At 47.5% G+C, this 22905-nt stretch overlaps 1 pseudogene; it reads left to right on the top strand.

The window, feature by feature from the left end:
• Positions 1-22905, top strand: part of LOC123743349 (protein kinase C beta type-like) — a 139974-nt pseudogene that overhangs the window by 31470 nt on the left and 85599 nt on the right.

Genomic DNA, 22905 nt, shown 5'->3' with positions numbered 1-22905 from the left:
GAGGGGACGGCAGGTAGCCTAGTGGTTAGAGTGGAGGGCAGGTAGCTCTAGTGGTTAGAGGGGAGCGGCAGGTAGCCCAGTGTTTAGAGGGGCAGGTAGCCTAGTGGTTAGAGGGGCGGCAGGTAGCCTAGTGGTTAGAGTGGAGGGGGCAGGTAGCCTAGTGGTTAGAGTGGAGGGGGGCAGGTAGCCTAGTGGTTAGAGTGGAGGGGGCGGCAGGTAGCCTAGTGGTTAGAGTGGAGGGCGGCAGGGTAGCCTAGTGGTTAGAGTGGAGGGGCGGCAGGTAGCCTAGTGGTTAGAGTGGAGGGAGGCAGGTAGCCTAGTGGTTAGAGTGGAGGGGGCAGGTAGCCTAGTGGTTAGAGTGGAGGGACGGCAGGTAGCCTAGTGGTTAGAGTGGAGGGGCGGCAGGGTAGCCTAGTGGTTAGAGTGGAGGGGCGGCAGGTAGCCTCGTGGTTAGAATGGAGGGACGGCAGGTAGTCTTGTGGTTAGAGTGGAGGGGCGGCAGGTAGCCTAGTGGTTAGAGTGGAGGGACGGCAGGTAGTCTTGTGGTTAGAGTGGAGGGGCGGCAGGTAGCCTAGTGGTTAGAGTGGAGGGGCGGCAGGTAGCCTAGTGGTTAGAGTGGAGTGGGGCGGCAGGTAGCCTAGTTGTTAGAGTTGAGGGGCGGCTAGGTAGCCTACTGGTTAGAGTGGAGGTTGCTGCAGGGTAGCCTAGTGGTTAGAGTGGAGGGGTGGCAGGTAGCCTAGTGGTTAGAGTGGAGGGGCGGCAGGTAGACTAGTGGTTAGAGTGGAGGGACGGCAGGTAGCCTAGTGGTTAGAGCGGAGGGACGGCAGGTAGTCTAGTGGTTAGAGTGGAGGGGCGGCAGGTAGCCCTAGTGGTTAGAGTGGAGGGACTGCAGGTAGGCTAGTGGTTAGAGTGGAGGGGCGGCAGGTAGCCTAGTGGTTAGAGTGGAGGGCTGGCAGGTAGCCTAGTGGTTAGAGTGGAGGGGCGGCAGGTAGCCTAGTGGTTAGAGTGGAGGGACGGCAGGTAACCTAGTGGTTAGAGTGGAGGGGACGGAAGGTAGCCTAGTGGTTAGAGTGGAGGGACGGCAGGTAGCCTAGTGGTTAGAGTGGAGGGCGGCAGGGTAGCCTAGTGGTTAGAGTGGAGGGCGGCAGGTAGCCTAGTGGTTAGAGTGGAGGGGCGGCAGGTAGCCTAGTGGTTAGAGTGGAGGGGGGCAGGTAGACTAGTGGTTAGAGTGGAGGGGGGGCAGGTAGCCTATTGGTTAGAGTGGAGGGACGGCAGGTAGCCTAGTGGTTAGAGTGGAGGGGCGGCAGGGTAGCCTAGTGGTTAGAGTGGAGGGGTGGCAGGTTGCCCTAGTGGTTAGAGTGGAGGGACGGCAGGTAGCCTAGTGGTTAGAGTGGAGGGGGGGCAGGTAGCCTAGTGGTTAGAGTAGAGGGATGGCAGGTAGCCTAGTGGTTAGAGTGGAGGGGAGGCAGGGTAGACTAGTGGTTAGAGTGGAGGGGCGGCAGGTAGCCTCGTGGTTAGAATGGAGGGACGGCAGGTAGTCTTGTGGTTAGAGTGGAGGGGCGGCAGGTAGCCTAGTGGTTAGAGTGGAGGGACGGCAGGTAGTCTTGTGGTTAGAGTGGAGGGGCGGCAGGTAGCCTAGTGGTTAGAGTGGAGGGGCGGCAGGTAGCCTAGTGGTTAGAGTGGAGGGGCGGCAGGTAGCCTAGTGGTTAGAGTTGAGGGGCGGCTAGGTAGCCTAGTGGTTAGAGTGGAGGGTGCTGCAGGTAGCCTAGTGGTTAGAGTGGAGGGTGGCAGGTAGCCTAGTGGTTAGAGTGGAGGGGCGGCAGGTAGACTAGTGGTTAGAGTGGAGGGACGGCAGGTAGCCTAGTGGTTAGAGCGGAGGGGACGGCAGGTAGCCTAGTGGTTAGAGTGGAGGGGCGGCAGGTAGCCTAGTGGTTAGAGTGGAGGGCGGCAGGTAGGCTAGTGGTTAGAGTGGAGGGGCGGCAGGGTAGCCTAGTGGTTAGAGTGGAGGGACGGCAGGGTAGCCTAGTGGTTAGAGTGGAGGGGCGGCAGGTAGCCTAGTGGTTAGAGTGGAAGGGACGGCAGGTAGCCTAGTGGTTTAGAGTGGAGGGACGGAAGGTAGCCTAGTGGTTGAGTGGAGGGACGGCAGGTAGTCTAGTGGTTAGAGTGGAGGGGCGGCAGGGTAGCCTAGTGGTTAGAGTGTGAGCGTGTGGCAGGTAGCCTAGTGGTTAGAGTGGAGGGACGGCAGGTAGCCTAGTGGTTAGAGTGGAGGGGGGGCAGGTAGCCTAGTGGTTAGAGTGGAGGGTGGCAGGTAGCCTAGTGGTTAGAGTGGAGGGGAGGCAGGGTAGCCTAGTGGTTAGAGTGGAGGGGCGGCAGGTAGCCTAGTGGTTAGAGTGGAGGGGCGGCAGGTAGCCTTGTGGTTAGAGTGGAGGGGCGGCAGGTAGCCTAGTGGTTAGAGTGGAGGGACTGCAGGTAGCCTAGTGGTTAGAGTGGAGGGGCGGCAGGTAGCCTAGTGGTTAGAGTGGAGGGGCGGCAGGTAGCCTAGTGGTTAGAGTGGAGGGACGGCAGGTAGCCTAGTGGTTAGAGTGGAGGGGACGGCAGGTAGTCTAGTGGTTAGAGTGGAGGGGGGCAGGTAGCCTAGTGGTTAGAGTGGAGGGCTGGCAGGTAACCTAGTGGTTAGAGTGGAGGGGCGGCAGGTAGCCTAGTGGTTAGAGTGGAGGGACGGCAGGTAGCCTAGTGGTTAGAGTGGAGGGGCGGCAGGGTAGCCTAGTGGTTAGAGTGGAGGGGCGGCAGGTAGCCTAGTGATTAGAGTGGAGGGGAGGCAGGTAGCCTAGTGGTTAGAGTGGAGGGGTGGCAGGTAGCCTAGTGGTTAGAGTGGAGGGATGGCAGGTAGCCTAGTGGTTAGAGTGGAGGGACGGCAGGGTAGACTAGTGGTTAGAGTGGAGGGGCGGCAGGTAGCCTAGTGGTTAGAGTGGAGGGACGGCAGGTAGACTAGTGGTTAGAGTGGAGCGGAGGCAGGTAGACTAGTGGTTAGAGTGGAGTGACGGCAGATAGCCTAGTGGTTAGAGTGGAGGGGCGGCAGGTAGTCTTGTGGTTAGAGTGGAGGGGCGGCAGGTAGCCTAGTGGTTAGAGTGGAGGGACGGCAGGTAGCCTAGTGGTTAGAGTGGAGGGACGGCAGGTAGCCTAGTGGTTAGAGTGGAGGGGCGGCAGGTAGCCTAGTGGTTAGAGTGGAGGGGCGGCAGGGTAGCCTAGTGGTTAGAGTGGAGGGACGGCAGGTAGCCAAGTGGTTAGAGTGGAGGGGCGGCAGGTAGCCCTAGTGGTTAGAGTGGAGGGACGGCAGGTAGCCTAGTGGTTAGAGTGGAGGGGCGGCAGGTAGCCTAGTGGTTAGAGTGGAGGGAGGCAGGTAGCCTAGTGGTTAGAGTGGAGGGACGGCAGGTAGCCTAGTGGTTAGAGTGGAGGGGCGGCAGGTAGCCTAGTGGTTAGAGTGGAGGGGGCAGGTAGCCTAGTGGTTAGAGTGGAGGGGCGGCAGGTAGCCTAGTGGTTAGAGGTGGAGGGGAGGCAGGTAGCCCTAGTGGTTAGAGTGGAGGGCGGCAGGTAGCCTAGTGGTTAGGAGTGGAGGGGCGGCAGGTAGCCTAGTGGTTAGAGTGGAGGGACGGCAGGTAGCCTAGTGGTTAGAGTGGAGGGGCGGCAGGTAGCCTAGTGGTTAGAGTGGAGGGGCGGCAGGTAGCCTAGTGGTTAGAGTGGAGGGACGGGCAGGTAGCCTAGTGGTTAGAGTGGAGGGGCGGCAGGTAGCCTAGTGGTTAGAGTGGAGGGACGGCAGGTAGCCTAGTGGTTAGAGTGGAGGGGCGGCAGGTAGCCTAGTGGTTAGAGTGGAGGGCGGCAGGTAGCCTAGTGGTTAGAGTGGAGGGGCAGGGTAGCCTAGTGGTTAGAGTGGAGGGGCGGCAGGTAGCCTAGTGGTTAGAGTGGAGGGGGGCAGGTAGCCTAGTGGTTAGAGTGGAGGGGTGGCAGGCAGCCTAGTGGTTAGAGAGGGGGGCAGGTAGCCTAGTGGTTAGAGTGGAGGGGCAGGTAGCCTAGTGGTTAGAGTGGAGGGGGGCAGGTAGCCTAGTGGTTAGAGTGGAGGGGGCAGGTAGCCTAGTGGTTAGAGTGGAGGGCGGCAGGTAGCCTAGTGGTTAGAGTGGAGGGGCGGCAGGTAGCCTAGTGGTTAGAGTGTAGGGATGGCAGGTTAGCCAGTGGTTAGAGTGGAGGGGCGGCAGGTAGTCTAGTGGTTAGATGGGGGGGGCAGGTAGCCTAGTGGTTAGAGTGGAGGGGGCAGGTAGCCTAGTGGTTAGAGTGGTTGGGACGGCAGGTAGCCTAGTGGTTAGAGTGGAGGGGCGGCAGGGTAGCCTAGTGGTTAGGAGTGGAGGGGTGGCAGGTTGCCTAGTGGTTAGAGTGGAGGGACGGCAGGTAGCCTAGTGGTTAGAGTGGAGGGGGCAGGTAGCCTAGTGGTTAGAGTGGAGGGATGGCAGGTAGCCTAGTGGTTAGAGTGGAGGGAAGGCAGGGTAGACTAGTGGTTAGAGTGGAGGGGCGGCAGGTAGCCTCGTGGTTAGAACGGAGGGACGGCAGGTAGTCTTGTGGTTAGAGTGGAGGGGCGGCAGGTAGCCTAGTGGTTAGAGTGGAGGGGACGGCAGGTAGTCTTGTGGTTAGAGTGGAGGGGCGGCAGGTAGCCTAGTGGTTAGAGTGGAGGGCGGCAGGTAGACTAGTGGTTAGAGTGGAGGGACGGTAGGTAGCCTAGTGGTTAGAGCGGAGGGACCGGCAGGTAGTCTAGTGGTTAGAGTGGAGGGCGGCAGGTAGCCTAGTGGTTAGAGTGGGGGGACGGCAGGTAGGCTAGTGGTTAGAGTGGAGGGGCGGCAGGCAGCCTAGTGGTTAGAGTGGAGGGGAGGCAGGTAGCCTAGTGGTTAGAGTGGAGGCAGGTAGTCTAGTGGTTAGAGTGGAGGGATGGCAGGTAGCCTAGTGGTTAGGAGTGGAGGGATGGCAGGTAGCCTAGTGGTTAGAGTGGAGGCGGCAGGTAGCCTAGTGATTAGAGTGGAGGGACGGCAGGTAGCCTAGTGTTTAGAGTGGAGGGACGGCAGGCAGCCTAGTGGTTAGAGTTGAGGGACGGCAGGTAGCCTAGTGGTTAGAGTGGATGGGCGGCAGGGTAGCCTAGTGGTTAGAGTTGAGCGGTGCCAGGTAGCCTAGTGGTTAGAGTGGAGGGACGGCAGGTAGCCTAGTGGTTAGAGTGGAGGGGGGGCAGGTACCCTAGTGGTTAGAGTGGAGGGACGGCAGGTAGCCTAGTGGTTAGAGTGGAGGGAAGGCAGGGTAGCCTAGTGGTTAGAGTGGAGGGGCGGCAGGTAGGCTCGTGGTTAGAATGGAGGGACAGCAGGTAGTCTTGTGGTTAGAGTGGAGGGGCGGCAGGTAGCCTAGTGGTTAGAGTGGAGGGGCGGCAGGTAGCCTAGTGGTTAGAGTGGAGGGAGGCAGGTAGCCTAGTGGTTAGAGTGGAGGCAGGTAGCCCTAGTGGTTAGAGGGGGGGCAGGTAGCCTAGTGTTTAGAGGGGGGCAGGTAGCCTAGTGTTTAGAGGGGGGCAGGTAGCCTAGTGTTTAGAGGGGGAGGCAGGTAGTCTAGTGGTTAGGGGGGGGGCAGGTAGACTAGTGGTTAGAGTGGAGGGACGGCAGGTAGCCTAGTGGTTAGAGCGGAGGGACGGCAGGTAGTCTAGTGGTTAGAGTGGAGCGGCGGCAGGTAGCCTAGTGGTTAGAGCGGAGGGACGGCAGGTAGTGTAGTGGTTAGAGTGGAGGGGCGGCAGGTAGCCTAGTGGTTAGAGTGGAGGGACGGCAGGTAGGCTAGTGGTTAGAGTGGAGGGGCGGCAGGTAGCCTAGTGGTTAGAGTGGAGGGGATGCAGGTAGCCCTAGTGGTTAGAGTGGATGGCAGGTAGCCTAGTGGTTAGAGTGGCGGGGCAGGTAGCCCTAGTGGTTAGCGGGGGGACGGCAGGTAGCCCAGTGGTTAGAGTGGAGGGGCGGCAGGTAGCCTAGTGGTTAGAGTGGAGGGACGGCAGGTAGCCTAGTGGTTAGAGTGGAGGGGCGGCAGGTAGCCTAGTGGTTAGAGTGGAGGCGGCAGGTAGCCTAGTGGTTAGAGTGGAGGGGAGGCAGGTATCCTAGTGGTTAGAGCGTTGGACTAGTAACCGAAAGGTTGCTAGATTGAATCCCTGAGCTGACAAGGTAAAAATCTGTCGTTCTGCCCCTGAACAAGGCAGTTAACCCACTGTTCCCTGGTAGGCCGTTATTGTAAATCAGAATTTGTTCTTAACTGACTTGCCTGGTTAAATAAATGAAATGATGATTATGTCTATATAAATCACCATATGTTCTGTAGTTAGAGATAAATAGTCATGAATTTATAGGCTACGTGTCGACATGAGAGGATTCATCCTCTAAAATGAGGCGATATTCTCTGAGACGCGCTTGCCTTGAACTCAATCTACCCGTCATATTACCTGTTTATAAATGATCTATCTGTAAACTCGAGAAACCAGTTTATTTTGTCCAATAATGGCTGTTGTGTGTTTTAGGGTGGTGGGATTGTTTCCTGTTAAAAATTAAACCAGGAAACAGAGAGTCCCGGGTGCTGAGTGTTGATGTTCGTTTTAGTTACGCAACATCCATCCATCTGTCTTCGTTTGTTGTGTGTTGTGTGTGTGTGTGTGTGTGTGTGTGTGTGTGTGTGTGTGTGTGTGTGTGTGTGTGTGTGTGTGTGTGTGTGTGTGTGTGTGTGTTTTTGACTAATGCTTTCTCTGTATTTGTTCTGTAGGGGATTTGGCAAGCAGGGGATTCCAGTGTCAAGGTAGGTGTCTCTCCACTACCATGAGAATCGATTTCTTGTACCCACACACACACACACACACTCACTCACCCACTCACACTCATTCACCCACACACACACTCACACACTCACCCACCCCACACACACACACCACTATCTGCCCCAGGCTTCTGATTCTGGAACCTTTCTGCTCTCAGCATGGAGGAGAACTATGACACTCTTACTTCTCTCCTTTCTCGCTGTTCCTCTCTCTCTCTGTCTGTTCCTCTCTCTCTCTGTCTCTCTCTCTCTCTCGCTGTTTCTCTGTTCCTCTCTCTCTCTCTCTCTCTGTCTCTCTCTCTCTCTCTGTTCCCCTCTCTCTCTTTGTTCCTCTCTCTGTCTCTCTCTCTCTCTCTCTCTCTCTCTCCCCTCTCCGTGTGTGTCGGCGTGAGTGTGTGACCCCCTATTGGTTGTCCTGGGTTGAGCCTCTCAGCCACCTGTGTGTCTGGAGTAGAGAGAGAATCCCTTCACAGCTCAGGGAGAAAGAGATTTCCTCTCTCCACTAGGTCACACATACATTCACATTTAGCAGATTGTGTGTGTGTGTGTGTGTGTGTGTGTGTGTGTGTGTGTGTGTGTGTGTGTGTGTGTGTGTGTGTGTGTGTGTGTGTGTGTGTGTGTGTGTGTGTTGACTTAGAGATGAGATGGACATCACGTTGGTTCTAACTCGTTATCCATTGTTGATGTCGGTGTGTTGAAGGTTTAATCGGAGGAGGACTGATGGCCGTGTTTTATTGTTAAAGTCAGTTTTTAAAACATTTTTATTTTCAATTTAACAAGTCAGTTAAGAACAAATTCTTATTTACAATGACGGCCTATCGGGGAACAGTGGGTTAACTGCCTTGTTCAGGGACAGAATAACAGATTTTTTTACCTTGTCAGCTCAGGGATTCAATCCAGCAACCTTTCAGTTACTAGTCCAACACTCTAACTAACCACTAGGCTACCTGCCCCCCTCTAACCACTAGGCTACCTGCCCCCCTCTAACCACTAGGCTACCTGCCCCTCCACTCTAACCACTAGGCTACCTGCCGTCCCCCACTCTAACCACTAGGCTACCTGCCGTCCCTCCACTCTAACCACTAGGCTACCTGCCGCCCCTCCACTCTAACCACTAGGCTACCGCCGCCCCACACTCTAACCACTAGGCTACCTGCAGCCCCTCCACTCTAACCACTAGGCTACCTGCCTCCTCCACTCTAACCACTAGGCTACCTGCCGTCCCTCCACTCTAACCACTAGGCTACCTGCCGCCTCTACACTCTAACCACTAGGCTACCTGCCGCCTCACACTCTAACCACTAGGCTACCTGCCGCCTCTACACTCTAACCACTAGGCTACCTGCCGCCCTCCACTCTAACCACTAGGCTACCTGCCGTCCCTCCACTCTAACCACTAGGCTACCTGCCGTCCCTCCACTCTAACCACTAGGCTACCTGCCGCCCCTCCACTCTAACCACTAGGCTACCTGCAGCCCCTCCACTCTAACCACTAGGCTACCTGCCTCCCCTCCACTCTAACCACTAGGCTACCTGCCGCTCCCTCCACTCTAACCACTAGGGCTACCTGCCGTCCCTCCACTCTAACCACTAGGCTACCTGCCGCCTCTACACTCTAACCACTAGGCTACCTGCCGTCCCTCCACTCTAACCACTAGGCTACCTGCCGTCCCTCCACTCTAACCACTAGGCTACCTGCCAGTCCCTCCACTCTAACCACTAGGCTACCTGCCTCCCCCTCCACTCTAACCACTAGGCTACCTGCCTCCCCTCCACTCCAACCACTAGGCTACCTGCCTCCCCTCCACTCTAACCACTAGGCTACCTGCCGCCCCTCCACTCTAACCACTAGGCTAGCTGCCGTCCCTCCACTCTAACCACTAGGCTACCTGCCGCCCTCCACTCTAACCACTAGGCTACCTGCCGCCCCGATAATGATAGTATTATTTTATTGAATATGTTTTTGGATTATGTAGCCGACTGTTGTAGCCGACTATTGTAGCTGACTGTTGTAGCTGACTATTGTAGCTGACTGTTGTAGCCGACTATTGTAGCTGACTATTGTAGCTGACTATTGTAGCTGACTATTGTAGCTGACTGTTGTAGCTGACTATTGTAGCTGACTATTGTAGCTGACTATTGTAGCCGACTATTGTAGCCGACTATTGTAGCCGACTATTGTAGCCGACTATTGTAGCCGACTATTGTAGCCGACTAATGTAGCTGACTATTGTAGCTGACTATTGTAGCTGACTATTGTAGCTGACTGTTGTAGCTGACTATTGTAGCCGACTATTGTAGCCGACTGTTGTAGCCGACTGTTGTAGCCGACTATTGTAGCCGACTATTGTAGCACGACTATTGTAGCCGACTATTGTAGCCGACTGTTGTAGCTGACTGTTGTAGCTGACTGTTGTAGCTGACTATTGTAGCTGACTATTGTAGCTGACTGATTTGGGTTTATTTGTCTCTCCACACACAGCTCATGTGTTGTTTGTCCGTAGTTCAGCTTGGACTTTATATCACTAGGACATTACACATGTAGGAGTTTATATTACGCAACATTCCGCAGGATGTTGTGTGTGTGTGTGTGTGTGTGTGTGTGTGTGTGTGTGTGTGTGTGTGTGTGTGTGTGTGTGTGTGTGTGTGTGTGTGTGTGTGTGTGAGCATGCATTAGGGAGATTAGAAGATAAATGGAGTGTGTGATGTTTACCAGTAAACCACTGTCTGTGTTTTCTATGGGTTCTAGCTGTGTTTATAGTGTATCTACAGAACCTTCACATAGTATTCATACCCCCTGTACTTATTCCACATGTTGTTGTAATAATTACAGCCTGAATTAAAAAAATATTTAATATATTTTATTTTCTCACCCATCTACACACAATACCCCATAATGACATCACAATACCCCATAATGACATCACAATACCCCATAATGACATCACAGTACCCCATAATGACATCACAATACCCCATAATGACAATCACAATACCCCATAATAACAAACTGAAGAAAAAAAACATGTTTTCTGTAATGTTTTACATCAGTATTTTTGGGGGGTCAGACCGTGAGACATCAGTAGTGTCCATGTTGGGTTTTAGTGGGGGTCAGACATCTGTAGTGTCCATGTTGGGTTTTAGTGGGGGTCGGACATCTGTAGTGTCCATGTTGGGTTTTAGTGGGGTCAGACATCTGTAGTGTCCATGTTGGGTTTTAGTGGGGGTCAGACATCTGTAGTGTCCATGTTGGGTTTTAGTGGGGGTCAGACATCTGTAGTGTCCATGTTGGGTTTTAGTGGGGGTCAGACCATGAGACATCTGTAGTGTCCATGTTGGGTTTTAGTGGGGGTCAGACATCTGTAGTGTCCATGTTGGGTTTTAGTGGGGGTCAGACATCTGTAGTGTCCATGTTGGGTTTTAGTGGGGGTCAGACATCTGTAGTGTCCATGTTGGGTTTTAGTGGGGTCAGACATCTGTAGTGTCCATGTTGGGTTTTAGTGGGGGTCAGACATCTGTAGTGTCCATGTTGGGTTTTAGTGGGGGTCAGACCATGAGACATCTGTAGTGTCCATGTTGGGTTTTAGTGGGGGTCAGACATCTGTAGTGTCCATGTTGGGTTTTAGTGGGGGTCAGACATCTGTAGTGTCCATGTTGGGTTTTAGTGGGGGTCAGACATCTGTAGTGTCCATGTTGGGTTTTAGTGGGGTCAGACATCTGTAGTGTCCACATCTGTAGTGTCCATGTTGGGTTTTTAGTGGGGGTCAGACATCTGTAGTGTCCATGTTGGGTTTTAGTGGGGGTCAGACATCTGTAGTGTCCATGTTGGGTTTTAGTGGGGTCAGACATCTGTAGTGTCCATGTTGGGTTTTAGTGGGGGTCAGACATCTGTAGTGTCCATGTTGGGTTTTAGTGGGGGTCAGACATCTGTAGTGTCCATGTTGGGTTTTAGTGGGGGTCAGACATCTGTAGTGTCCATGTTGGGTTTTAGTCTACAAATTATTTCGATGGCGTTCTCCGTTTTTTTTTTGCTCTACGAACCCCACAAGTGTCACATGACTAGTCATATAAACCAATTAATTTGTAAACATTTCGATAAAACAAAAAACAAAAATAATCCACTTTTGACGTTATGGGATATTGTATGTAGGCCAGTGACACACAATCTCAATTTAATCAAATTTTTAAATGTCTTCTTGTAACAGCGAAATGTGGAAAAAGTCAAGGGGTGTGAATACTTTCTGTTAGATCCAGAATTATTGACACCCTTGATAAAGATAAGTGAAAAACAGACCTGCTGTTTTCAACTCTCCAGAGACAGCAGGAGCGGTAGAGATACTCTCAATGATCGGCTATGAAAAAAGCCAACAGACATTTACTCCTGAGGTGCTGACCTGTTGAACCCTCGACAACTACTGTGATTATTATTATCTGACCCTGCTGGTCATCTATGAACATTTGAACATCTTGGCCATGTTCTGTTATAATCTCCACCCGGCACAGCCAGAAGAGGACTGGCCACCCCTCATAGCCTGGTTTCTCTCCACCCGGCACAGCCAGAAGAGGACTGGCCCCCCTCATAGCCTGGTTCCTCTCCACCCGGCACAGCCAGAAGAGGACTGGCCACCCTTCATAGCCTGGTTCCTCTCTACCCAGTACAGCCAGAAGAGGACTGGCCACCCTCATAGCCTGGTTCCTCTCTACCCAGTCAGCCAGAAGAGGACTGGCCACCCCTCATAGCCTGGTTCCTCTCTACCCAGTACAGCCAGAAGAGGACTGGCCACCCCTCATAGCCTGGTTCCTCTCTAGGTTTCTTCCTAGGTTCTGGCCTTTCTAGGGAGTTTTTCCTAGCCACCGTGCTTCTACACCTGCATTACTTGCTGTTTGGGGGGGTTTTAGGCTGGGTTTCTGTACAGCACTTTGAGACATCAGCTGATGTAAGAAGGGCTTTATAAATACATTTGATTTGATTTGATGTCATTAGTACAGATAGTGAGCTGTACTCACTGGATAGTTTATTAGGTACACCGTCCCTTTCACCACAATGGATCGCTCCTCCAGACAGAGAGTCACGTGGTCGTAGCTTGTTATATAAAGCAGGCAGACAGGCATCAAGGCATTCAGTTACTGTTCCATTGAATGTTAGAACGGGCAAAAACGAGTGACCTACAGTGGCTCAGAAAGTATTCAGACCCCTTGACTTTTTTCCACATTTTGTTACGTTACAGCCTTACTCTAAAATATATAATTTTTTTAAATCCTCAGTAATCTACAACCAATACACCATAATGACATCACAATACAAATAATGACATCACAATAATCCATAATGACATCACAATCCATAATGACATCACAATACCCCATAATGACATCACAATACCCAAATAATGACATCACAATAATCCATAATGACATCACAATACCCATAATGACATCACAATACCCCATAATGACATCACAATAACCCATAATGACATCACAATACCCCATAATGACAAAGCGAAAACAGGTTTTTAGAATTTCTTTCCAATTTATTGAAAATATAAATCACATTTCCATAAGTATTCAGACCTTTTGCTATGAGACTTGAAATTGAACTCAGGTGCATCCTGTTTCCATTGATCGTCCTTGAGATGTTTCTACAACTTGATTGGAGTCCACCTGTGGTAAATTCAATTGATTGGACATGATTTGGAAAAGGCACACACCTGTCTATATAAGGTCCTACAGTTGGCAGTGCATGTCAGAGCAAAAAACAAAGCCATGAGGTCTAAGGAATTGTCCATAGAGCTCTGAGACAGGATTGTGTCGAGGCACAGATCTGGGGAAGGGTACCAAAACATTTCTGCAGCATTGAAGGTCCCCAAGAACACAGTGGCCTCCATTATTCTGAAATGGAAGAAGTTTTGAACCACTAAGACTCTTCCCCTCAGCTCCCTCTCTCCTCCCACTCCCTCTCTCCCCATCCCTCTCTCCCCATCCCTCTCCTCCCACTCCCTCTCTCCTCCCACTCCCTCTCTCCCCATCCCTCTCCTCCCACTCCCTCTCTCCTCCCACTCCCTCTCTCCCCATCCCTCTCCTCCCACTCCCTCTCTCCTCCCACTCCCTCTCTCCCCATCCCTCTCTCCCCATCCCTCTCTCCCCATCCCTCTCTCCTCCCACTCCCTCTCTCCCCATCCCTCTCCTTCTCGGTGAGTCGTAGCTCTGTGTGTCTGCCTCTGTGTGTGTGTGTGTGTGTGTGTGTGTGTGTGTGTGTGTGTGTGTGTGTGTGTGTGTGTTAGCAGTGTGTGTGTGTGTGTTAGCATGTGTGTGTGTGTGTGTGTGTGTGTGTGTGTGTTAGCAGTGTGTTAGCAGTGTGTGTGTGTGTTAGCAGTGTGTGTGTGTGTGTGTGTGTGTGTGTGTGCAGTGTGTGTGTGTGTGTGTGTGTGTGTGTGTGTGTGTGTGTGTGTGTTTAGTGTGTGTGTGTGTGTGTGTGTGTGTGTGTGTGTGTGTGTGTGTGTGTGTGTGTGTGTGTGTGTGTGTGTGTGTGTGTGTTAGCAGTGTGTGTTTGAAGGTGTGGGCCTTGATGGACCTATTTATTTTTAGCAGAAGTGTTCCATGGGGAACTACTACATAGGATAGAGAGAGACTGAGAGATAGAGAGACAGGGTAGAATGGAGAGACGGAGGGATAGAGAGAGACTGAGAGATAGAGAGAGAGGGATAGAGAGAGAGACGGAGGGATAGAGAGAGAGACTGAGAGATAGAGACTGAGAGATAGAGAGAGAGGGAGGGATGGAGAGACAGGGTAGAATGGAGAGAGATGGAGGGATGGAGAGAGAGGGTAGAATGGAGAGAGATGGGGGGATAGGGAGAGAGACGGAGGGAGGGAGAGAGACTGAGAGATGGAGGGATAGAGAGAGACTGAGGGATGGAGATGGAGGGATAGAGAGAGACTGAGAGATAGAGACGGAGGGATAGAGAGAGACTGAGAGATAGAGACGGAGGGATAGAGAGAGACTGAGAGATAGAGAGACAGGGTAGAATGGAGAGAGATGGAGGGATGGGGAGGGATGGAGAGGGAGGGATGGAGAGAGACGGAGGGATAGAGAGAGAGGGAGGGATGGAGAGACAGGGTAGAATGGAGAGAGATGGAGGGATGGAGAGAGAGGGTAGAATGGAGAGAGATGGGGGATAGGGAGAGAGACGGAGGGAGGGAGAGAGAGGGTAGAATGGAGAGAGATGGAGGGATAGGGAGAGAGATGGAGGGATAGAGAGAGAGATGGAGGGATAGAGAGAGAGGGAGAGAGAGGGAGAGAGGGAGAGAGAGGGAGGGATGGGAGGGAGAGAGATCGAGAAGGTCTGTCTGTCACTTCCTGACCATAGATGTTAGTTTCTGTGGTAGAGTAGGTCAGGGCGTGACAGGTTTTTTTCTTCTATGTTTTCTATTTATATGTTCAGGTTCTAGTTTTCTATTTCTATGTTGGGGTTTTGTTTGGGATGATCTCCAATTAGAGGCAGCTGGTCCTCGTTGTCTCTAATTGGAGATCATACTTAAGTCGGGTTTTTTCCCACCTGGGTTTTGTGGGAGATTGTCTTTGAGTCAGTGTATGTTTCACCTCTGCGTCACGGTTTGTTGTTTCGTCATTAAGTATATTTATGTATTGCGTAGTTTCACAGTGTAAATAAAAGGTGGAACGACACACATGCACTGCCAGTCTTATAGCAAGGCTATCTCTATAGATGTAGGACTGCCAGTCTTATAGCCAGGCTATCTCTATAGATGTATCAGTAGGACTGCCAGTCTTATAGCCAGGCTATCTCTATAGATGTATCAGTAGGACTGCCAGTCTTATAGCCAGGCTATCTCTATAGATGTATCAGTAGGAATGCCAGTCTTATAGCCAGGCTATCTCTATAGATGTATCAGTAGGACTGCCAGTCTTATAGCCAGGCTATCTCTATAGATGTATCAGTAGGACTGCCAGTCTTACCATCTCTATAGATGTATCAGTAGGACTGCCAGTCTTATAGCCAGGCTATCTCTATAGATGTATCAGTAGGACTGCCAGTCTTATAGCAAGGCTATCTCTATAGATGTATCAGTAGGACTGCCAGTCTTATAGCCAGGCTATCTCTATAGATGTATCAGTAGGACTGCCAGTCTTATAGCCAGGCTATCTCTATAGATGTATCAGTAGGACTGCCAGTCTTATAGCAAGGCTATCTCTATAGATGTATCAGTAGGAATGCCAGTCTTATAGCCAGGCTATCTCTATAGATGTATCAGTAGGACTGCCAGTCTTATAGCCAGGCTATCTCTATAGATGTATCAGTAGGACTGCCAGTCTTATAGCAAGGCTATCTCTATAGATGTATCAGTAGGACTGCCAGTCTTATAGCAAGGCTATCTCTATAGATGTAGGACTGCCAGTCTTATAGCCAGGCTATCTCTATAGATGTATCAGTAGGACTGCCAGTCTTATAGCCAGGCTATCTCTATAGATGTATCAGTAGGACTGCCTGTCTTATAGCAAGGCTATCTCTATAGATGTATCAGTAGGACTGCCAGTCTTATAGCCAGGCTATCTCTATAGATGTATCAGTAGGACTGCCAGTCTTATAGCCAGGCTATCTCTATAGATGTATCAGTAGGACTGCCAGTCTTATAGCCAGGCTATCTCTATAACACTCTACTGCCAGGTGAGGGTATTAAACAGTGGAATAACACTCTACTGCCAGGCGACGGTATTAAACAGTGGAATAACACTCTACTGCCAGGTATTAAACAGTGGAATAACACTCTACTGCCAGGCGACAGTATTAAACAGTGGAATAACACTCTACTGCCAGGTGAGGGTATTAAACAGTGGAATAACACTCTACTGCCAGGTGACGGTATTAAACAGTGGAATAACACTCTACTGCCAGGTATTAAACAGTGGAATAACACTCTACTGCCAGGTGACAGTATTAAACAGTGGAATAACACTCTACTGCCAGGCGACAGTATTAAACAGTGGAATAACACTCTACTGCCAGGCGACGGTATTAAACAGTGGAATAACACTCTACTGCCAGGCGACGGTATTAAACAGTGGAATAACACTCTACTGCCAGGTATTAAACAGTGGAATAACACTCTACTGCCAGGTGTTAAACAGTGGAATAACACTCTACTGCCAGGTGACGGTATTAAACAGTGGAATAACACTCTACTGCCAGGTATTAAACAGTGGAATAACACTCTACTGCCAGGCGACAGTATTAAACAGTGGAATAACACTCTACTGCCAGGTGACGGTATTAAACAGTGGAATAACACTCTACTGCCAGGTATTAAACAGTGGAATAACACTCTACTGCCAGGCGACGGTGTGTAAGGTGTGTTTAGAGTGTGTGTGTGTGTGTGTGTGTGTGTGTGTGTGTGTGTGTGTGTGTGTGTGTGTGTGTGTGTATGTAACTAGGTTAATTGTATATCTCAGTAGGGACCGTCTCGTCCTGATTCACTCTGCTAGTCCTATATAGGTCATATTCCATCAGACACACACACACACACACACACACACACACACACACACACACACACACACACCTGGTGTGTCTATCTAACAGGTGTGTCTGTCTAACTAAATGTTACACTATGGGCCCTGGTCCCCTAAATGTTACACTATGGGGCCTGGTGCCCTAAATGTTACACTATGGGCCCTGGTCCCCTAAATGTTATACAATGGGCCCTGGTCCCCTAAATGTTACACTATGGGCCCTGGTCCCCTAAATGTTACACTATGGGCCCTGGTCCCCTAAATGTTACACTATGGGGCCTGGTGCCCTAAATGTTACACTATGGGCCCTGGTCCCCTAAATGTTATACAATGGGCCCTGGTGCCCTAAATGTTACACTATGGGCCCTGGTCCCCTAAATGTTACACTATGGGCCCTGGTCCCTAAATGTTACACTATGGGCCCTGGTCGCCTAAATAGTTACACTGTGGGCCCTGGTCCCCTAAATGTTACACTATGGGCCCTGGTCCCCTAAATGTTACACTATGGGCCCTGGTCCCCTAAATGTTACACTATGGGCCCTGGTCCCCTAAATGTTACACTATGGGCCCTGGTCCCCTAAATGTTACACTATGGGCCCTGGTCCCCTAAATGTTACACTATAGGCCCTGGTCGCCTAAATGTTACACTGTGGGCCCTGGTCCCTTAAATGTTACACTATGGGCCCTGGTCCCCTAAATGTTACACTATGGGCCCTGGTCCCTAAATGTTACACTATGGGCCCTGGTCCCCTAAATGTTACACTATAGGCCCTGGTCCCCTAAATGTTACACTGTGGGCCCTGGTCCCCTAAATGTTACACTATGGGCCCTGGTCCCCTAAATGTTACACTATGGGCCCTGGTCCACAGCAGTCCACTGTATAGGTGATAGGGTTTCCATTTGGGAGGCACTTTGTCAATGTTGGTAAGAACCAGTCAATGCTAATGTAGCTAAAGGCCCTCTGGCTAGCGCGCTATTCGCTAATTATATTGACTGCTGTTTGCTGTGGCCATATTTACAAAGTACACAGTACACACAACACAGTACACACACACACACACACACACACACACACACACACACACACACACACACACACACACACACACACACACACACACACACTCACACACACACACACACACACACACACACACACACACACACACACACACACACCAGACTGTGTTTCATCTCTAGTTATATCCAGGTATTGGTTGGGTCCAGACAGACACTGATGGTATAAATATTAGTGTTGAATGATGGAAGACTGTCTAACAGTGTTGAATGATGATAGACTGTCTAACAGTGTTGAATGATGGAAGACTGTCTGACAGTGTTGAATGATGGAAGACTGTCTAACAGTGTTGAATGATGATAGACTATCTAACAGTGTTGAATGATGATAGACTATCTAACAGTGTTGGATGATGGAAGACTGTCTAACAGTGTTGAATGATGGAAGACTGTCTAACAGTGTTGAATGATGGAAGACTGTAACAGTGTTGAATGATGATAGACTGTCTAACAGTGTTGAATGATGGAAGACTATCTAACAGTGTTGAATGATGGAAGACTGTCTAACAGTGTTGGATGATGGAAGACTATCTAACAGTGTTGAATGATGGAAGACTGTAACAGTGTTGAATGATGATAGACTGTTTAACAGTGTTCAATGATGATAGACTATCTAACAGTGTTGAATGATGGAAGACTATCTAACAGTGTTGAATGATGATAGACTGTTTAACAGTGTTGAATGATGGAAGACTGTAACAGTGTTGAATGATGGAAGACTGTCTAACAGTGTTGAATGATTGAAGATTGTCTAACAGTGTTGAATGATGGAAGACTGTAACAGTGTTGAATGATGATAGACTGTTTAACAGTGTTGAATGATGGAAGACTGTAACAGTGTTGAATGATGGAAGACTGTATAACAGTGTTGAATGATGATAGACTATCTAACAGTGTTGAATGATGGAAGACTGTAACAGTGTTGAATGATGGAAGACTGTCTAACAGTGTTGAATGATGGAAGACTGTAACAGTGTTGAATGATGGAAGACTGTCTAACAGTGTTGAATGATGAAAGACTGTAACAGTGTTGAATGATGGAAGACTGTCTAACAGTGTTGAATGATGATAGACTATCTAACAGTGTTGAATGATGGAAGACTATCTAACAGTGTTGAATGATGGAAGACTATCTAACAGTGTTGAATGATGATAGACTGTTTAACAGTGTTGAATGATGATAGACTATCTAACAGTGTTGAATGATGGAAGACTATCTAACAGTGTTGAATGATGGAAGACTATCTAACAGTGTTGAATGATGATAGACTGTTTAACAGTGTTGAATGATGATAGACTATCTAACAGTGTTGAATGATGGAAGACTATCTAACAGTGTTGAATGATGATAGACTGTTTAACAGTGTTGAATGATGGAAGACTATAACAGTGTTGAATGATGATAGACTGTTTAACAGTGTTGAATGATGGAAGACTATTTAACAGTGTTGAATGATGATAGACTATCTAACAGTGTTGAATGATGAAGACTATCTAACAGTGTTGAATGATGATAGACTGTATAACAGTGTTGAATGATGGAAGACTATCTAACAGTGTTGAATGATGATAGACTGTATAACAGTGTTGAATGATGGAAGACTGTCTAACAGTGTTGAATGATGGAAGACTATCTAACAGTGAATGATGGAAGACTATCTAACAGTGTTGAATGATGATAGACTGTATAACAGTGTTGAATGATGGAAGACTATCTAACAGTGTTGAATGATGGAAGACTATCTAACAGTGTTGAATGATGATAGACTATCTAACAGTGTTGGATGATGGAAGACTGTCTAACAGTGTTGAATGATGGAAGACTGTAACATTGTTGAATGATGATAGACTGTTTAACAGTGTTGAATGATGGAAGACTGTCTAACAGTGTTGAATGATGGAAGACTATCTAACAGTGAATGATGGAAGACTATCTAACAGTGTTGAATGATGATACACTGTATAACAGTGTTGAATGATGGAAGACTATCTAACAGTGTTGAATGATGATAGACTATCTAACAGTGTTGGATGATGGAAGACTATCTAACAGTGTTGAATGATGATAGACTATCTAACAGTGTTGAATGATGGAAGACTATCTAACAGTGTTGGATGATGGAAGACTATCTAACAGTGTTGAATGATGGAAGACTGTAACAGTGTTGAATGATGATAGACTGTTTAACAGTGTTCAATGATGATAGACTATCTAACAGTGTTGAATGATGGAAGACTATCTAACAGTGTTGAATGTTGATAGACTGTTTAACAGTGTTGAATGATGGAAGACTGTAACAGTGTTGAATGATGGAAGACTGTCTAACAGTGTTGAATGATTGAAGATTGTCTAACAGTGTTGAATGATGGAAGACTGTAACAGTGTTGAATGATGATAGACTATCTAACAGTGTTGAATGATGGAAGACTATTTAACAGTGTTGAATGATGGAAGACTATCTAACATTGTTGAATGATGATAGACTGTTTAACAGTGTTGAATGATGATAGACTATCTAACAGTGTTGAATGATGGAAGACTATCTAACAGTGTTGAATGATGATAGACTATCTAACAGTGTTGGATGATGGAAGACTATCTAACAGTGTTGAATGATGGAAGACTATCTAACAGTGTTGAATGATGATAGACTATCTAACAGTGTTGAATGATGGAAGACTATCTAACAGTGTTGAATGATGATAGACTATCTAACAGTGTTGGATGATGGAAGACTATCTAACAGTGTTGAATGATGATAGACTGTCTAACAGTGTTGAATGATGATAGACTATCTAACAGTGTTGAATGATGATAGACTGTTTAACAGTGTTGAATTATGGTAGACTATAACAGTGTTGAATGATGATAGACTGTTTAACAGTGTTGAATGATGGAAGACTATCTAACAGTGTTGAATGATGATAGACTATCTAACAGTGTTGAATGATGATAGACTGTTTAACAGTGTTGAATGATGGAAGACTATCTAACAGTGTTGAATGATGATAGACTATCTAACAGTGTTGAATGATGAAGACTATCTAACAGTGTTGAATGATGATAGACTATCTAACAGTGTTGAATGATGAAGACTATCTAACAGTGTTGAATGATGGAAGACTATCTAACAGTGAATGATGGAAGACTATCTAACAGTGTTGAATGATGATAGACTGTATAACAGTGTTGAATGATGGAAGACTGTCTAACAGTGTTGAATGATGATAGACTGTATAACAGTGTTGAATGATGGAAGACTGTCTAACAGTGTTGAATGATGATAGACTGTATAACAGTGTTGAATGATGATAGACTGTCTAACAGTGTTGAATGATGATAGACTATCTAACAGTGTTGGATGATGGAAGACTATCTAACAGTGTTGAATGATGGAAGACTGTCTAACAGTGTTGAATGATGGAAGACTGTAACAGTGTTGAATGATGATAGACTGTCTAACAGTGTTGAATGATGGAAGACTATCTAACAGTGTTGAATGATGGAAGACTGTCTAACAGTGTTGAATGATGGAAGACTGTAACAGTGTTGAATGATGATAGACTGTCTAACAGTGTTGGATGAAGGAAGACTATCTAACAGTGTTGAATGATGGAAGACTGTAACAGTGTTGAGTGATGATAGACTGTTTAACAGTGTTCAATCATGATAGTCTATCTAACAGTGTTGAATGATGGAAGACTGTAACAGTGTTGAATGATGATAGACTGTTTAACAGTGTTGAATGATGGAAGACTGTAACAGTGTTGAATGATGGAAGACTATCTAACAGTGTTGAATGATGGAAGACTGTAACAGTGTTGAATGATGGAAGACTATCTAACAGTGTTGAATGATGATAGACTATCTAACAGTGTTGAATGATGGAAGACTATCTAACAGTGTTGAATGATGGAAGACTATCTAACAGTGTTGAATGATGATAGACTGTCTAACAGTGTTGAATGATGATAGACTATCTAACAGTGTTGAATGATGGAAGACTATCTAACAGTGTTGAATGATGGAAGACTATCTAACAGTGTTGAATGATGATAGACTGTTTAACAGTGTTGAATGATGATAGACTATCTAACAGTGTTGAATGATGGAAGACTATCTAACAGTGTTGAATGATGGAAGACTATAACAGTGTTGAATGATGATAGACTGTTTAACAGTGTTGAATGATGGAAGACTATCTAACAGTGTTGAATGATGATAGACTATCTAACAGTGTTGAATGATGAAGACTATCTAACAGTGTTGAATGATGATAGACTATCTAACAGTGTTGAATGATGATAGACTATCTAACAGTGTTGAATGATGGAAGACTATCTAACAGTGTTGAATGATGATAGACTATCTAACAGTGTTGAATGATGAAGACTATCTAACAGTGTTGAATGATGATAGACTGTATAACAGCGTTGAATGATGGAAGACTATCTAACAGTGTTGATTGATGAAGACTATCTAACAGTGTTGAATGATGGAAGACTATCTAACAGTGTTGAATGATGATAGACTATCTAACAGTGTTGAATGATGATAGACTGTATAACAGCGTTGAATGATGATAGATTGTCTAACAGTGTTGAATGATGGAAGACTGTATAACAGTGTTGAATGATGATAGACTGTATAACAGTGTTGAATGATGGAAGACTAACTAACAGTGTTGAATGATGATAGACTATCTAACAGTGTTGAATGATGATAGACTGTCTAACAGTGTTGAATGATGGAAGACTAACTAACAGTGTTGAATGATGATAGACTATCTAACAGTGTTGAATGATGATAGACTATCTAACAGTGTTGAATGATGGAAGACTATCTAACAGTGTTGAATGATGGAAGACTATCTAACAGTGTTGAATGATGATAGACTATCTAACAGTGTTGAATGATGGAAGACTGTATAACAGTGTTGAATGATGATAGACTATCTAACAGTGTGGAATGATGATAGACTATCTAACAGTGTTGAATGATGATAGACTATCTAACAGTGTTGAATGATGGAAGACTGTATAACAGTGTTGAATGATGGAAGACTGTATAACAGTGTTGAATGATGGAAGACTATCTAACAGTGTTGAATGATGGAAGACTATCTAACAGTGTTGAATGATGGAAGACTATCTAACAGTGTTGAATGATGATAGACTATCTAACAGTGTTGAATGATGGAAGACTATCTAACAGTGTTGAATGATGGAAGACTATAACAGTGTTGAATGATGATAGACTGTTTAACAGTGTTGAATGATGGAAGACTATCTAACAGTGTTGAATGATGATAGACTATCTAACAGTGTTGAATGATGAAGACTATCTAACAGTGTTGAATGATGATAGACTATCTAACAGTGTTGAATGATGATAGACTATCTAACAGTGTTGAATGATGAAGACTATCTAACAGTGT

This window comes from Salmo salar, chromosome ssa06 (genome assembly GCF_905237065.1).
Source record: "Salmo salar chromosome ssa06, Ssal_v3.1, whole genome shotgun sequence".
In the NCBI taxonomy this organism is placed as follows: Eukaryota; Metazoa; Chordata; class Actinopteri; order Salmoniformes; family Salmonidae; genus Salmo; species Salmo salar.
The sequence above is the reverse complement of the archived record's forward strand: the minus strand, read 5'-3'. Positions and strand labels throughout refer to the sequence as shown.